Source organism: Pelophylax lessonae, assembly GCF_965119305.1.
Source record: "Pelophylax lessonae genome assembly, chromosome: 1".
Classification (NCBI taxonomy): domain Eukaryota; kingdom Metazoa; phylum Chordata; class Amphibia; order Anura; family Ranidae; genus Pelophylax; species Pelophylax lessonae.
In genome coordinates, this window is record NC_138768.1 from 374,938,765 (window position 1) to 374,957,423 (window position 18,659).

Below are 18,659 nucleotides of genomic sequence, written 5' to 3' on the forward strand. Positions count from 1 at the left end.
TCATTTAGTTGGGAACCTTTCTGTCATGGATTGGAGAATAATGTACACTGAAATGAGTATAATTTATATATATTCACCAATCTCATTGTCACAAATCATATTAAAACAGTGCCGTGTAATATCTATTACTCAGAAAAACCTTTTGTGACATGTGTGATGCTCTATTATGAAAAAATAAACCTAAACATAAAGTAAATCACATCTTCCACGATTATGACATAATATACTGTACACATATAATATTCATTTCAAATATTTGTCATAAATTATGTCAGTCCACCAAGTGCTTGTGTCTTATTTTTCATCTCCCAATTCCCCTTTTAAGTAATAAACCATATATTTTTCTTTCCCATGCAATTTTGTGCCTTCTGATCACTTTACACCATGCAATCCTGTCACCAAAAATCTGATGCTCTCACCTCCTTGACCTGACCCAAAATGCGCTTTCCCTTATAAAAAAAAAGGGATATATTAGTTACAACAGGTTTCCTCCTTTGCAGATGCCTGGAAATTTATTCAATCTCCATCCTAATGTCTTCCCACCATTATTGTTAATAAAAATTGTTTAAAACCATTTGCATGTGCACTAATCTGGTGCACTTCAGAATAACAGCATGTGTATCCCTTTAAGTTGTGTAGCCTGTTGGTACTACACAAAATGGCAGAATGCTAACTTCCAGTTGTGGCTTAATGTCATCAGGTCTTCCCTATTTATTACGTCACTGTGTCACATGACTATCCAACCCCATACAAAACTTTTTTTTTTTTCATTTTGGACAGGATGTACAGTAGATGGCTAAGAAACTATCATAGGTTCTTATTGCTGGCAAATAAAGACTTGACAAAGATTTTGACCCTTCACTCCTCTAACCAAAAGCAAAAATAGCAGTTTCGAACACCAGACCTTTCAGCCTGGAAGCAGTTTGCATCTTCTGTCCTAGGAAAACAACAACTAGAGGGAGCTAAAGGAAAGAAGGGAGTCTTTGCATTCTGGAAAATGGGTTTTTCATCCCACTGCTGCTGAAAAAATTAATGTAAGCAAGCCTCTTCCAGGCTGTGGTCTCTTCCAGGCTGTGGCTCAAGTCTTGAGCTCCTGGTTATGAAAACAAGTTCCCCTTACAACCGACTTACCTGAAAAAGCTGCAGGGACAAGTAAAAAAATTTAATGTTGAAATTTGCTTACTCAATTTTCAGTTGAGTAATTCAGCTCCATGGGGCCTTCTCAAAAATGTAAGAATCCCCATCCCAGCAAAGTATGATTAAAATAAAATGTAAGCTTGAAGACACCACTGATTTGCAGTTAGGAACTAGAACACCTTCTGATGGCATTGGGGCCAGGAACCTGATGGCTGCAGTTTCAAAGTTCACCAACTGGTATATCCCAGCAGTCACAAGATCCCAGTAATTAGTCTTCACCTGGTGCTGGCTGCTAGGAGGGTAATACGCTCCTTTTCAGAAGAATCACAGTGCCACAGTATATTATTACCTGAGTGTGTGTTTTCACTGATCCACTGCTCATGAACCTGCTACCTGTACCCGTTACTGTTGTACCTGTAGGGCGCCTCTAGCAGCTGGAGGTACACATGACATTTCCTTGGGCTAGGGCCCCATTGTGGGGGAACTGACTCATGTTTACAGGTAACACTGGAACCAGGCTGCAAAACAGAAATCCGGTCCATTGGCCTTTTGCATGTCAGAAGGGGAATTACCAAGCCCAAACCCTTCCAACAGACCACTTGCCTGGCCCCTGGGCATGGCCCTGCACCATGACCAAGGAAAGGCTGGCAGCAGCCTGGTGGCCCAGTAAGGGTGCGTCAGACTGTCCTACCACTAGGACTTACCGTCCCCTTGCCACCACAGACCCTGTTCCATGCTAGTTGCTGCCATTTCTTCATCTCCCAGATATTACATATAGAGTGTATCATGGCCTACAGATGCCCAATTCCCAAATACTGTGTGACACAAGGGTGAGGCGGTTTATGGCGGTATGCTTCTTTACTAAAGTTACAGATATCTGTGGTATAGTTCCACATACTGGCATTGTCTTGCTTTCTTAACTAATTAAGATGGTGTGCTGTGGTGCTATAGACTCTTTACCCAGGAGCGAGAGATTCGTCTACTTATCAGATGTTGAAGTCCAGAGTAAAGTCCTTAATGTATTAAAGGCCCGTAAAAGAAATGTCAACAAAAGGGGTGAAAGTCCAGTCCAGAGCTCACATGTTCTCCCGACAAGCCTCTTTCCAATCCTTCACAACTTCCCCAGCTCTACCCACCATTAATATACTCTAATAGCAAGGGGCAGAGCACCATACCAAAGGGGAGGTTAAGCATCCAGCACAGTGAATTAGCAACTGTATCAAACTCTTTCTTACACACCTGCTACCTGCTGTGACCCTGTTCCTGATCTACCTTTTGCTACCTCGAGAACCTGCTACCTCTACCAGTTGCCTGCCATCCGCTCCAGGCCTCCATTCCTGACATATATTGCTCTCTGTTCCCTGTACCCCCACCTCTCTCTGCTTTACCTGATTTACCCCTTCCTCTCTGTGCATAAATAGTTAATTTTATCATACTAGCACTGAGAATAAGCAGCAGGTGGTGGCACTGCAGAATATCAGCAGGTGGTGGCCTAATATTGGCATAAGATCAAGTTAGATTTGTTATGGGTATAATTTAGAGGTAAATGTGGGTTACTGTATTTGATTTCTCAGTTAGGATCTCTGTATTATTTTAGAAGCCAGTAGGTGATCACAGCCACAGGCAGCAAAAAAAAAAAAATTCTCCTTACCCCAACTGGTTGTTCTGACAAACTTTTTGCAAATGACTCCTTTGAAATGAAAAACTGACACCTATAATATAAAACACAATTATCCTTGTGTTAATTCTAAGCAGCAAGGCTTTTAGAGTAAGCTTGTTATTTGACCACTCCCTACATAATGTATGGAACCTGAACAGTGTTTTAAAGTCTGGCACTATAGGAGTTACTGAAAAATGCATTTTACACAAATTTCCATCTAAAGAAACTGATAAAAAAAGCTTCTCAAACATCACTCATATTTCTTAGACCTGCACAAAGTACATCATAAAATGACAAGCTCCTTTGTGTAACATTTAACTGGCTTGCACTGAAGCAGAAACTTGTCAGCAAATGAGTTTACATCATTGGTTGTGGTATTTGGTTTTGTAGAATACAGCCTCGACTGACAATAAAAAATAAAATAAAGTAAGAAAGTTGAGGTTTTCATAGAATGTTGAAACAGCAATGCAAACAAGAGAAGAGAACAGGCAAACAACATAAGCTCTGAAGGGGTTGTCTATTGACATTCAGGAGGGACCTGCCATGGGACTAGAAAGTTTTTTTTTTTTAATGTTATGGAAAATGAAAATGAAAATAATGTTGTAGGGGACAAAATAATCCTAAGAGGATAATTGTTGATGCACAGCATTATATAATTCTTTATTTAGGCAGTACATGAATTCTGCCAAGTGAAAAATGAATTCTAGTTTGCCTTTATACATACTGCTTTATATGTGGATAAAAACAAAATAGATGATTTACTGAATGATAAAAAATATTGACTTAGCTTACTAAAAAAGGTGAAGATGTGCCCAATGCAATCATCCAGTCATCTGCAAGTCAGTCTATTGTATTCACAACTTCACTGAATCCACTAAGCAAGGTGAACATTTACTTTGAAAGATGAACATTTGGTGCTTATTTAGCAAATCAACCCAAAGGTTAAACAATTTAGAGGTTAAGCAGTTACGTGTGTACAGTTGGCATATATTTTCAATAGCAGTGTTGTAATATTAGGGAAATGGTAATCTTTTGGCTGGAATAATCTGACCCTGCCAAAATCAGCACAATTTATGAATTCTGTAAAATAGGCTATTCGCTAAATAAATCAGTATATATGTATGGAAGAAGGAGTCTCTGCTTTGGGGTCTGGTGATACAAGCTATACATGGCAATAGGGCACAGCCACTAGGTGAAATGTCCAACATATACTGTGTTGAATACTGATTGGATAGAAACATAGAAGTATTACAGCATAAAAATGACAAAGTAGTCCATTAGGTCTGCCCCCTTTTATATGTATTTATTTTAACTTTTTTGCATAGCTTGTTTGTCCCAAGCATGTTTGAATCTACCTACTATTGACTGACTAACTACTTCTGCTGGAAGTACTGAATGCTGCATACTATTTTGTTGTTTAGCTACCATTAGCACCTTTTTTGCCTAGGCCTGTAAATTGACGTGGAGTCAAAGGTTGAGATTCAGTAATTAGTGCTTCAGGCTTTAAAGTAATGTTCTATCTGCAAGTATGACATGGAAAACTCATCTCTCCTGCTGTCTTCCCTGCAGCTCTCTGCGGTATTGAAAGGAAATTGCTGCCTAAAGTTCCTTCAAAAGCCAACACTTTTGGGAGTGTTGATTTCCTGATTCCCACAACTTGCTGTGGTTTCTCCTTCGGCCCCTACATCACTAGGGGACACAGTAGTGCTACAAGGGTTGGCAAATCAAACCTACGGGATCAGGAATTTTACGCCCCCCCCCTGGAGTGTCGAATTCTCAAGATACTTCAGCCAGCAGTCTCTCTTTACTATTGCACAGATTAGTAGAGTAGGATTAATATTAAACATCTTCTTTTCAGGAGGAACATTATTGTAGTGCTTTATTTTATTGACAGATTTGCTTTATGTAGTGTGAAATTGTAGATGACTTCTACTAAAACATCTAGAACCAGGTATCACAAATCTTCCACTGAAAACCAGGTATCACAGATCTCCAGCTGTGAACCAAGTACAACGAGTCTCCCATTGTATTCTAGGTATAAAAGTTTTGCCACTATGAACAACTTACTAAAGATCTCGCACTAAGAATACAAGAGATCTCCCACTTAGAACCAAGTAAAGGAAACCTCAATGTGATCCCTGTACCCGACATGGCCTAGTGAGAAGCAAGAACTAAAGGTCTTCCACTGAGAACAAGGTTCTATAGATCTCCCAGTGAGAGCCAAGTACAAAATATCTCCAAATGAGAACCAGAGATCTCCAACTGAGAACCAAGTACCAACGATTTCTCTGCTGGGAACCTTGAAACAGAGATCAAGCTGCATGCTTGGATAAGGGTCTGGGATGGATTTTTTGATGGACTTTACTCTTTTTTTTTTTTTTTTAGGGTCCTCACTGACATCCTGACCATTTTTTTTGTAGGAGTGCCTCATTAACCTCTTTATATAACCCTAATCTGAGATAAGGGTCTGGTAGAGATGAAGGGAATCTCCAGTTGTTTGTTTACAATTAGAATCAAAGTGACTGGGAACTATAAGTAGCTGGCAATTTTTTTTTTTTTTAATTCCAGTTTTGCTCTAATAGGTTGTATATCATACAGATGTGTCACTGATTAAGGGCATGTTCTATATCCACCAATGTAAGAAGCCATTGTTCATAGAGTATATTTCCTATCTCCAGAGTTTCTCCAGAGATGGCTGCAGTCACTAGAGACATTTTACATGTATAGCTGATTTATCCAATATCCTCTCTTCTAACAGACAAAATCAAATTTTTGAGCAGTGTTGTGCAAAAGGCAAATATAATGTGTAAAGAACAGTAACCTACATCAACCAATCAGATTTCAGATGACTGATTTTAGATCATATTGCTCACTTTACACTTTGGAGTTTATTCTTTCTAGAGTAGAATGTTCACACAGCTCAAAGCAACTTTACTTTAAACACTAAATCATGTGCAGAGTAACGTAATAAATAAGCATTTCCCGTTGCACATGATTGGATTATTAAAGTGAACAGAGCTTCATGTACTAACTAAAAAGTCTTCTCCTCATCAAATCAACCATGTAAATCTTTGCTTTATTGAATAAACCTAATTGTCAGAAAATTTGGCATCAATCCAAAATGATGGTTATTGATAGCAGACCTTGGAGAAAGTACACTGAACCTTGAGATACTAAATTATAATGTGAGTTATTAGGGAAGACAAACATATTACTTTAAGTTATAACATGTAAAGCACTGTATAAAATGTAACATTTACAATGTTATACATTAGGGCAGGTGTGTCTGCTAACAAAAAGAGACTTTGAAAATATATAAAACTAGAAAATGAGTTAACGTGACAAGTTCAATACAGTCTAACTCAACACACCCCTGAGTTGGGGATTTAAACGCAGGCTGGTGTGCTGGAAAGCTTACCAGAAATTATCTTATATTAGTTATATATCTAGACCAGTCTTTGTCAACCTTTTTAAATGGTAACTCCACTTTTGTGGGGAAAAAAAATCAGCAAATAAAGAAAAAACAATATAGCATATACAATTGCAACACAAATCATATTGTAATTGCATGTTAGTAAAAATGTCCTTTCCTTTTCAATCTGCAGCTGTTGTAATTTTCTGAAAATGCAATGCAATATGGCTACCTGGAGCTGTTCTGTACACAGAATGTGTACTGACCACACCCCAGAAACATAATGTGATTGGCTCACCAATTTTCCCAGAAGTCTGCCTAAGATACAAGTCAGATTTTTTGCATCCCCTGCAACAAAAATGTCATTTTTTGTGAGATACTCCCAATAGGAACACGTCTAAAGTGATGCAGGCCCAGCAAATTTCCTCCTTAGAGCCCTGCAGCTGCCACAGCTGATAGATAATTATGAAACCACTCCCATTTGACCCACTCAGCACAGAGGCAAAGAGGAACAAACAATGATTTCTTCAGAATAACAAAAGGTAGTGTAACGGACTAAGGACACCCCGACTGGGTATCTCTGCCAAGAAGCTGCTTCCTAAGCTCTGGAACATGAGATCCTTGAATCTGGCTATAGTTACCCCAAGAACTCGACAGTACAAGTTTTGAAGTGAACCAGAATCAAACTGTTTATTCAAACACAGGCACAAAGAGATATACATTTTGGGACACCTCTCCCCCCCCCCATCCCCCTTAGCAGCCAATCCACATGCACATATACATCCCATAATAGGTTAATCTTAAGGCAGACAGAAACAATAGAACAATGGGATACAGGCACTTAACAATAACAAACCCCACCCCACCTCACTATCTAGCAAGGGTCTATGAGACACTCCTGCAATATGCTTGCAATCTGAAAAAACAAACCATTCATCTTCATATATTTCCTGAGGGACACTGTTCAGAAATATTATTTTCCCAAGTGAAAGAGCCCCTCACTCTTACAAACCACACATACAGAACCCAGGATAACCGGGGTAACACGAAAGGCTGAGTCCAGTGTGGTTGTACAGTGAGTCTGACTAGTGCAGACCCAACTAGGGTTCTTGGTCACCCTGTGACCCTAATAGACACAGGGGGACTTACACATAAGAGGGGCCGGGGAAGCTGGACAAGGAGTCTCCCAACCTCCCTAAAGCAATCTGGGTTCCACAAGCCCCCTAACCAAAGTGACTCATGTCACAGGTCGGAATCTGCAACAAAGTTGGTTAAAATCAATGCAATGTACTTAGATCACCCAGAGGGGAATGTTTTTTTTCTCAACAAAAGTGGAGTCACGCTTTACCATCGAGAAACCCTTAAAGTGTAACTAAACCCAGGATCCTGCATTTACTATATGTGGTCTTCCACAGTACACAGAACATGGAAATGCAATCAATTTAGTAAATATAAACTGCTAAATACCTTTTCTCATCTGTATATATAACAATCTGTGACTTCTATCGGTGTCTGGGTACAGCTTGTAGGAGGAGTTTTCATACTGCACTGGCGGTCCTATCAGGATGCGGGACCCCTGAGACTCTGTCTAGACAGTGCTGATTGGCCCTGTGCTGATCACATGCACTCTTCCAAGAAAAAAAAAAAAAAAAAACATTCTCTACCAATATACATCAAACTGAGCATATGCAGTGTGACTCCAGTAACTCTGTCTTATCTGGACATGTTATGGGGACAATGTAGGAAGAGGAGGATCTGTGCATACAGAATCAAACCTTTTTACACAATGCACAGAATAAACCCCTTAGGTACCACAATAAGTATAACAAGCATGCTTTACTACATGTACGTACAGACTGATTTTACTGTTGTGGGTTTAGTAACACTTTAAAACAAGTTTATGGAGGCAGAGAAAGTCTTTGACTTGGTCGAGTGGACATTTCTCTGGGAGGTGCTGCGTAGATTTGGCTTTGGTCCTTGGTTTCTTCAGTGGTTGGGTGTGCTGTATAGTGCCCCTTGAGCTAGAGTGTGGACCAATAGTAGAATATCTGCACCGTTTTCTTTGGAAAGGGGGACTCGCCAGGAATTTTCGCTCTCCCCGAGCCTATTTGCTTTAGCCCAAGAACCTCTGGCTATTTTGATTCATGACTCCTGGCTCATTGAGGGTTGGCGGGTAGGTTCCCTGGAGGAAAAAATCTCTCTCTATGCGGACAACACCCTATTATACTTACATGATGCGCATTCCTCCTTGCAGGCTGCCCTTGCCTTCTTCGATGAGTTTGGTAGATATTCAGGTATCTGTATAAATTATAACAAATCGGTTCTTTTCCCACTTGATCCTGGTGTAAGGGATTCTGCAGGATTTGCTCCACTGCTATGGACAGATGAGTTTAAATACTTGGGCATTAGGATTGCAAAAGACTTTTGCAGTTTTTTTCACTTTAAATCTTTCCCCTATGCTCCAGCATTTAAAGGACTAGTGTACTGCTTGGTTCTCCTTACCCCTCAACCTTATGGGCTGCATTATTATCCCCAAGATTTTAATTTCTAAATTCAATTTTTTTTTTTAGAAATTACCCTATTTGGTTAGGAGGGAATTTTTTTTCGGGAAGCTGATTGTTATGTGGGCTTATTTCTGTGGCATGGTGTTGCCCCTCGTCAAGCGAAGTCCACTCTTCAACTACCTATTAGATGTGGTGGCTTGGCTCTTCCTAATTTCCAGGTATACTATTCTGGTCACAGTTAAATTGTGGTTTGCAAGATCCAGGGCAAACGCAGCAGTCTGTTTGGAACCTGCCATAGTGGGTTCCCTCACGGAATTGGCCAATTCCGGTTTATCAAGGTCCTAGAGCTTATGTTTTCCTTCCACCCCCCAGAATCACACTTAGAATTTGGGCTGTGGCTAGGAAACGTTTCCTACGACCCATCCAATTAACCCTTATAGCCCTTTATGGAGTAATCAATCACTGGGTCATTTCAGGTCAATCCCCGATCCTCAACTTTGGGCCAGATATGGCATTAAAATGCTTCATGACGTTATGCCGGGGGTACTCTGTTGTCCTTTCATGATCTCTCTCTCAAATTTGGTTTACCCCTCTGGAGGCACTTTTGCTACTGCCAGTTGTGACATGCAGCTCGATCACAGTTCTTTTTCTCTCTCATTTTAGTTTCAGACCCGGTTGAGGATCTTTTCACAGTAATAACTCTCTTAACCTCTCTCGGCATCAGTGGCGGCTGGTGAAGTTTTAAGATGGGGGGGCGCAAGACCCCGCCCTTCCATTTTGACTCCTCCCATTTCTCAGAAGCCCCACCCCTTATAGACCCCACCCATTTTGTCCCCTGTATTTTGCTTGCATGAACAAATTCTCCCAATATATCACATATTAAGGGGTCCATCAGTACTAGTATATCCCATAATAGGGAGCAGGGGCCCTATTATGGGATATACTGTGAGAGACACCCTATTATGGGATACACTGACTGAGAGTGGCACAAACCCCACAGTACAGACCCCCCTAGCACAAACCCCACAGTACAGACCCCCTAGCACAAACCCCACAGTACAGGCCCCCTAGCACTAATCCCACAGTACAGACCCCCTAGCACAAACCCCACAGTACAGACCCCCTTTCAATGCAGTGACCAGTATATATGCCCCCAATGCAGTGACACTAACCAGTATACATGCCCCCAATGCAGTGACCAGTATATATGCCCCCAATGCAGTGACACTGACCAGTATACATGCCCCCAATGCAGTGACCAGTATATATGCCCCCAATGCAGTGACCAGTATATATGCCTCCAATGCAATGACCAGTATATATGCCCCCAATGCAATGACCAGTATATATGCCCCCAATGCAATGACCAGTATATATGCCCCCAATGCAGTGACACTGACCAGTATACATGCCCCCAATGCGGTGACCAGTATATATGCCCCCAATGGAGTGACACTGACCAGTGTACATGCCCCCAATGCAGTGACCAGTATATATGCCCCCAATGCAGTGACCAGTATACATGCCCCCAATGCAGTGACACTGACCAGTATACATGCCCCCACCCTGTTTCCCTGAAAATAAGCCCTACCCTGAAAATAAGACCTAGCGTTAATTTTGGGGATGGCTGCAATATAAGCCCTACCCCAAAAATAAGCCCTAGTTAAAGTCCTTCTAAAAACATTTAATCCATTTTGTAAAAAGATTATATAATGTGCAGTGTGTCTCCTTTTGTAACTTAATTGTGGAATATAGATTATTTACAGCGTGCTGGGTGCTCATATGACCTTAGGTAGATCACATCTCCTCGCGGTTTACGTCAGTGGCCCCTCACTCTGCAGTGCTGAAAGCGGGGAAGAAGAGCTCTGGCGGGTCATGTGAGCACCCAATGGCACTGTAAATAAGGTATTTTCTACTATAAAGTTACAAAAAGAGACACACTGCACTCTATAATCTTTTTACAAAACGGATTATATAATTTTATAATGCCTTTAATCAAGGTTTATTTTTTGGATTACTGAATGTCCTAATGCTGACTCCTGAGTAGAGTTGAGCGGACACCTGGATGTCCGTGTTCGGCGGGTTCGGCCGAACTTGAAAAAAAAGTCCGGGTCCGTGTCCCGGACTTTTTCCGAACTTTACCCGGACACCAAACCCCATTGAAGTCAATGGGGACCCGAACTTTCAGGCACTAAAATGGCTCTAAAACACCAATGGAAAGGGCTAGAGTGCTGCAAATGGCAGCAAAACGTAGTTAAGAGCATGGCAAGTGCTCTGCAAACAAATGTGGATAGGGAAATAACTTAAAACAACAAAAAAATAAATAAAAATAAAACAATTTTCTTCATCTGTGAAAGACGAGGCCCATATGGAGTAGGAGGGAGGTTGAGGTGGCGGTGGATGTGGCGGTGTAGGTGGAAGCGGCGGTGGAGGGGGACGAGGTAGCCAACACTGCTTTTTTTCAGTCATTTTAAATTAGGGTACACCCCAAAAGAGTGAGAAAGATCAAAAATATAACAATGGCTGGGTAAGGTCGGTATCCATCTCTATTCTGCACAAGGTACGGAAAAGTCCTGTGGGATCCATGCCTGGTTCATTTTAATGAACGTGAGCTTGTCCACATTGTCTCTGGACAGGCGGCTGCGCTTGTCTGTGATAATGCCCCCAGCCGTGCTAAATACACGTTCAGATAATACACTGGCTGCAGGGCACGCCAGCACCTCCAAGGCGTAAAGGGCAAGCTCAGGCCATGTGCCCAATTTGGAAACCCAGAAGTTGAAGCGGGCAGACCCGTCATTCACTACATGTAGGCGTGTGCACACATACTGCTCCACCATGTTGGTGAAATGCTGCCTCCTGCTAAGACGTTCCATATGAGCTGCTGGTGCTGCTGTTTGTTGTGGCGTGCTGACAAAGCTTTTCCACATTTCGGCCATGCTAACCCTGCCTTCTGAGGTGCTGGCGGTGCCCTGGTTGCGTTGGCAACCTCTTCCTCCTCCTCCTCTGCCTTGGCCTTGTGCTTCCACTGTGGCCCTGCTGTCAGGTGGGAATACCAGCAGCATCGCGTCTACCAGCGTGCGCTTGTACTCGCGCATCTTGCGATCACGCTCAAGTGAGTGAATTAATGACGGTACGTTGTCCTTGTAACGGGGATCCAGCAGCGTGGCCACCCAGTAATCAGCACAAGTTAGAATGTGGGCAACTCGGCGGTCGTTGTGGAGACACTGCAGCATGTAATCGCTCATGTGTGCCAGGCTGCCCAGAGGCAACGAAAGGCTGTCCTCTGTGGGAGGTGCATCGTCTGTGTCCTCTGTATCCCCCCAGCCACGCACCAGTGATGGCCATGAGCTGGCCTGGGTGCCACCCTGCTGTGAACATGGTTCCATCTCCTCCTCCATCTCCTCCTCCTCATCCTCCTCATCCTCATCCTCCTCATCTTCCAGAACTGTGCCCCTGCTGGACAATTGTATCCCTGGCGTTTGTGTGTGCAGGAACCCATCCTCGGAGCCACTTGCGAATTACTGCCCTGAAAGCCTTGGAAATGTTACCTCTTCCTCCTCCTCCTCCTCCTCATCCTGTTCCACATCCTCTTCCATCATCGCCCAAATCGTTTTTTGAAGGAGGCATAGAAGTGGGATAATTAAGCTGACAACGGCGTCATCGGCACTGGCCATGTTGGTGGAGTACTCAAAACAGGGCAACAAGGCACACACGTCTCGCATGGAGGCCCAGTTATTGGTGGTGAAGTGGTGCTGTTCCGCAGAGCGACTTACGCGTGTGTGCTGCAGCTGAAACTCCACTATGGCCTGCTGCTGCTCGCACAGTCTTTCCAGCATGTGCAAGGTGGAGTTCCACCTTGTGGGCACGTCACATATGAGGCGGTGAGCGGGAAGGCCGAAGTTACGCTGCATCGCTGACAGGTGAGCAGCAGCAGGGTGAGAACGCCGAAAGTGCGCACAGACGGCCCACACTTTCTGCAGCAGCTCTGACATATCAGGGTAATTTTTAAGGAACCTCTGCACCACCAAATTCAGCACATGCGCAAGGCAAGGGATGTGCGTCAAACCGGCTAGGCCCAGAGCTGCTATGAGATTTCGCCCGTTATCGCACACCACCAGGCCGGGCTTGAGGCTCGTTTGCAGCAACCACTCATTTGTCTGTTGTTCCATGCTCCTCCACAACTCCTGCGCGGTGTGTGGTTTTTCCCCCAAACAGGCAAGTTTTAAAACTGCCTGCTGTCGTTTACCCCTGGCTGTGCTGAAGTTGGTGGTGAAGGTGTTACGCTGACCGGATGAGGAGGCGGTAGAGGATGAGGAAGCGGAGAAGGAGGAGTTAGGAACAGGAGGCAAACTGAAGCGCCCTGCAATCCTCGGTGGTGGAAGGATATGCGCCAAATTGCTATCCGCCTCAGGCCCATCCGCCACTGCATTTACCCAGTGTGCTGTTAGGGAGATATAACGCCCCTGACCGTGCTTACTGGTCCACGTATCAGTAGTTAGGTGGACCTTGGCACAGATGGCATTGCGCAGTGCACACCTGATTTTTTACCCCACTTGGTTGTGCAGGGAAGGGATGGCTTGCCTGGAAAAGTAGTGGCGGCTGGGCACGACGTACTGTGGGACAGCCACCGACATAAGGCTTTTAAAACTGTGCGTCTCCACCAGATGGAATGACAGCATTTCAAAGGCCAAGAATTTTGAAATGCTGGCATTCAGAGCCAGGGATCGCGGGTGGGTAGGGGGGTACTTCCTCTTCCTCTGAAGTGTTTGGGAGATGGAAAGCTGAACGCTTCCACGGGACATTGTGGAGATGGTTGGTGACCCAGGTGGTGGTGTTGCTGACAGATCGTCTGTTTGCGGGGTGGCAGGTGCCGGTATCACTACAGAGGTGGATGAAGAGGCCGAGACTGCAGCAGAAGAGGAAGCAGGAGGAGCCAGAGACCTTTCTTGGTTTTGAAGGTGTCTACTCCACTGCAGCTCGTGCTTTGCACTTAGATGCCTGATCGTGCAGGTTGTGCTCAGGTTGAGAAGGTTTATGCCTCGGTTCAGGCTCTGATTGCACAGGGTGCAAACCACTCGTGTCCTGTCATCAGCACATTTTCTGAAGAACTTCCACGCTAGAGAACTCCTTTTAGCTGGCTTTGGTGCGCTTGGTCCCTTGCTGCGTTGGGCAGTAGCAGGCGTAGTGTCTAGGGCACGGCCGCTCCGCTTCTGCACCCTGCTCCCTCTTCTGCTGTGCTGGTGGCTCTGTGCGACCACCACCTCTTCCTCCAAACTACTCAGGTCACCTGCATGACCTTCATTCCATGTGGGGTTGAGGACCTCATCGTCCTCCACATCATCTTCCACCCAGTCTTCACCCCTGCCCTCCTTGTCGGTCTCCACAATTCTGAGTGCCGCAGCAGTTGGCACCTGCGTTTCGTCATCATCGGAGACGTGCTGCGATGGTCCTTCCATGTACTCATCTTAAGAAATAAGTGGTTGGGCATCGCTGCACTCAATCTCTTCCACTTCTGGGGCAGGGCTAGGTGGATGGCCCTGGGAAACCCTGCTGACAGAGTCCTCAAAAAGAAGAAGAGACTGCTGCATGACTTGGGGCTCAGACTGCTTGCCTGATTTGCAAGGGGGTGAGGTGAAAGACGGTTGGACACCAGCTGCAGGTGCCAACTCTGACCATTCTGCAGTAGACTGGGTGGGAGACAATGTGAAGGAACTGGAGGCACTGTCAGCAGCAAACCAATCTACTATCGCCTCTACTTGTTCTGGCCTCAACACTTGTAGAGGCGCATGATTGTAATGTTCTGGTACCTCTGGTACCCTTGTCTCCATATTTCTCCTCTGCTAATTGCGTCCCATCTTGTGTAACAAGGGACGCATATACCTTTAAGACCGGATGACATCATTGCCGAGCGCCGCTATGAGCGGCTATTTCAATCGCCGGTTTGCTCTCACTCATCGCTCGTTCAACCGCCATGGTTGGAGCGTCCCGCTCTCTGAAGTCAGCATACCAGATCTACACGTTCCTGTATCTCGCTACCTGAACCTGTTTTCGGATCCTGTGTCTCGCCACCCGATCACCCCTGGCATGCTGTTTTCACCTTCACCACATGTTCACCGCACCTACTCCTGTGAAGTCGGAGCTGCTGACATTCTCCCTTGCTGAACTGAAGCCGGAAACCTCGCTGGTGATCCGTATCTCGCTACGGGATCACCTCTCTCCAATGGACACTGTTACTACTAACCTATCTAAGTGATAAGTACCCCACAGGGGATTCTTACTAACCAATCTCCTACTGTCATCTACTGCAATTACCAAGACTATCTGTATCTATCTATTCACTATCATCTGCATAGACTGTTAGCTCTTGGGACTACCTTCAACTATCCTTGCACTAGGTTACTCTGTCTAAGTATACTCCATCTGTGTCCTCTTACCATCTGCACTATACTTGACATCAGAACCTATCTGCTTTACCATCACCTGCAACTCTCCTAATACTACTTCTAGTGCTCACCATACAATAGCCTGTCTCTCATCTATACATCCTCATATATTCTATCCCTCCATTAAACATCTATTAATATATATATGGTATATAACAGGCTGTACACGGTGATGAAGTCCTGAGAGTTGGATATGTTTGTTCAACAGATTCTCTACAAGGCTACTGAGTGTAATAATTCTGCAGCTGTAAATCCATCCACTAACAAAAACGCATGAACGTTACAGATTGAACGAGCCTTTAAAAAAAATATGGATTCAGCAGAATTATCCACTCATGTACTACAATTAAAACAGCAAGTAGATGCATTGATCCTTGCGCTTACAGAGGTACAAAATGAAAATCAGAGCTTGAGACAGCAGCTTGGCCGTCTCACACAGCCTCCTGCTGCTCAGCCCCGTGAGCCTAAGATAAACCCTCCTATAGTGTTTTCTGGTGATCGGAGAAAATTCCGTGAATTTAAAAACGCATGTCGATTGTTTTTTTTGTTAAAACCTCTAACCTACACCACTGACCAAATTAAGGTTTGTACCATCATCTCCTATTTAACGGGTGAACCCCGGGCCTGGGCAGATGCTCTCTTTGAAAAGGATGATCCACTCCTTAATTCTTATCCCTTATTTCTAGCACAACTTGCTAGTTTATATGAAGACCCCAACAAGCAGAGTACCGCTGATACCCAATTACGGGCCTTAAAACAAGGAAGGAGACCTGTTGAAGATTTCGTGGCGAATTTTAAAAGATGGTCCCCTGATTCAGGGTGGAACGACACATCTTTGTGAACGCAGTTTAGACTCGGCCTATCTGAGGCCGTTAAAGACGAGCTCTCCCGAGCGGATTTACCTGGCACTCTAGAGGGACTGATACAGACCAGTATCAATATTGGCAGATGACAACGAGAAAGAAAGGCTGAGAAGATGGGCTCACCATTTTCCAGTCCTTCTCGGATGTTGCCTGCTGACCCTACTCCTATGGAAGTAGGAATGATACGCCCACCTCTGACCCTTTCTGAACGTGCCAGGAGGAAAACCGAACATCTTTGCATGTACTGCGCATCCCCGAATCATTTGGTAAACGGCTGTCCTCTTGTCCGCAGAAAAGAGGGTGAGTGTTCAAATGTCTTGCTAGGGGGACTCACAACTTCCTTTTCTAATCCTTATCTTTTTGTTCAATTAACATTGCAGTGGGACCAAACTAGGATCACCACCAAGGCTATGATTGACACCGGATCTTGTGGAAACTACATTGACATTTGTTTTGTCTCCCTTAATAAAATACCTATTGTTTCAAAACCCAAACCTGTCTCCGTTAGTTTTATTAACGGTACCCCTTTATCCTCTGGTCCTATCACCAGTCAGACACAGGCACTCCTTGTAACTGCTGACGAGTCTCATGTGGAGACCACCACCTTTGATGTATTAACTTCACCACATTTTCCAATCATTTTGGGACTTCCCTGGTTACACATACATCAACCAATCATCGATTGGAAAACAAGAACGTTAGCCTTCTCTTCTCACTATTGTGAGATGACGTGTAACCTCCCCACACATGATAGGATCCTGTCTGTACTGCCGGATGACATTATTCCCAAGTGTTATCAGGATTTATCGGAGGTTTTCCTTGAGAAAAACGCTCAAATGCTACCTCCCCATAGGGACTATGATTGTTGTATTGATCTACTCCCTAATAGCAAGTTGCCTTTCGGACATGTTTATCCTCTCTCACAGGATGAACTCTCTCATCTTAAGGAGTATCTGGATGAGAACTTGGCAAAAGGATTCATCCGACCTTCTACTTCCTCCACTGCTGCTGGGCTCTTCTTCGTCTGCAATAAGGACTCTAGCCTTAGGCCGATCATTGATTTCAGACAATTAAATGCCATCACAATAAAGGATCGTTATCCTTTACCTATTATTCCTGAACTTATCGAACAGGTGCGTGGGGCTTCTTTCTTTTCAAAATTGGACCTAAAAGGGGCATACAATTTAATTCGAATCCGTAAAGGGGATGAATGGAAGACGGCATTCAGAACCAGATACGGACTGTTTGAGTACCTTGTAATGCCATTTGGGCTATGTAATGCTCCCGCAGCCTTCCAACGGTTTATAAATGAGATATTCCGAGACTTGCTTGATGTTTGTGTGGTAGTATATTTGGACGATATACTTATCTATTCTCATTCCTTACCTGAGCACATAAAACATGTGAGACTTGTGTTGTCAAGACTACTTGCACATAACTTATATGTTAAATCAAAGAAATGTTTGTTTTATAAAGAGGAAGTACTATTCCTAGGATATATTATATCTAAAAGTGGAATCAAAATGGACATGAGCAAAATATCCTGCATTCTGGATTGGCCTGTGCCAACCACTCGCAAAGCATTACAAAGGTTCCTAGGATTCTCTAACTACTATAGGAAATTCATTAAGAACTTCTCTGCGATTGTGAAACCTCTCACACAACTTACAAGCACGAAGAAACCATTTAATTGGTCAAAAGAAGCAAATGGAGCATTCTCTCTGCTGAAATCAAGCTTTACTACTGCCCCCATACTATGCCATCCAGACCCATCCCTTCAATACATCTTGGAGGTAGATGCGTCTAATATGGCAGTAGGAGCAGTTCTCTCACAACGACCAACAAACACCTCACCTCTTCACCCAGTTGCTTTCTTCTCAAAGTCATTAAGTAGCCCCGAGGTGAACTACCCAGTAGGTGAGAAGGAGTTATTAGCCATAAAACTGGCGTTAGAGAATTGGCGACATCTACTTGAGGGCACTCAATTGCCAATTCTGATATATACTGATCACAAAAACCTTCAATACCTTCAAACTAATAGAACTCTTTCCCACCGGCAGGTACGGTGGTCGTTATTCTTTCTGAGATTTAATTTTTTAGTGACTTACACGCCCGCAGACAAAAATAAAAAAGCGGATGCACTCTCACGACTAGCCGAGAAAGATTGTACTGAGGTTCCCTCAGTTCCTATAATACCACTTGAACGTATTATCGGAGTCGTTCGCTCCCTGAAGGGGAGATTTTGCACAGCATAGGATTGGACTCACCTCCACCACAACTAACTACTGACGCAGAAGGCTTCCTCTACTACAACGATAAATTATACATACCCCCTACTATGCGAACCAAGATCTTAGAATTGTCGCATGATGTACCTATGGCAGGACATATGGGTATGACTAAAACTCTCAATCTACTCACTAGGCAATTTTGGTGGCCAGACATGAAGACAACCGTAAAAAAGTTAGTTTCATCTTGTGATATCTGTGCAAGGTCTAAAATTGACAATACGAAACCATCGGGGTTACTTTGTAGTTTACCGATACCCCAGGTTCCGTGGGAAGTGGTATCCTTAGACTTCATAGTGGAACTACCACCTTCCAAAGGATTCAACACCATCTTGGTGTCAGTGGACCATCT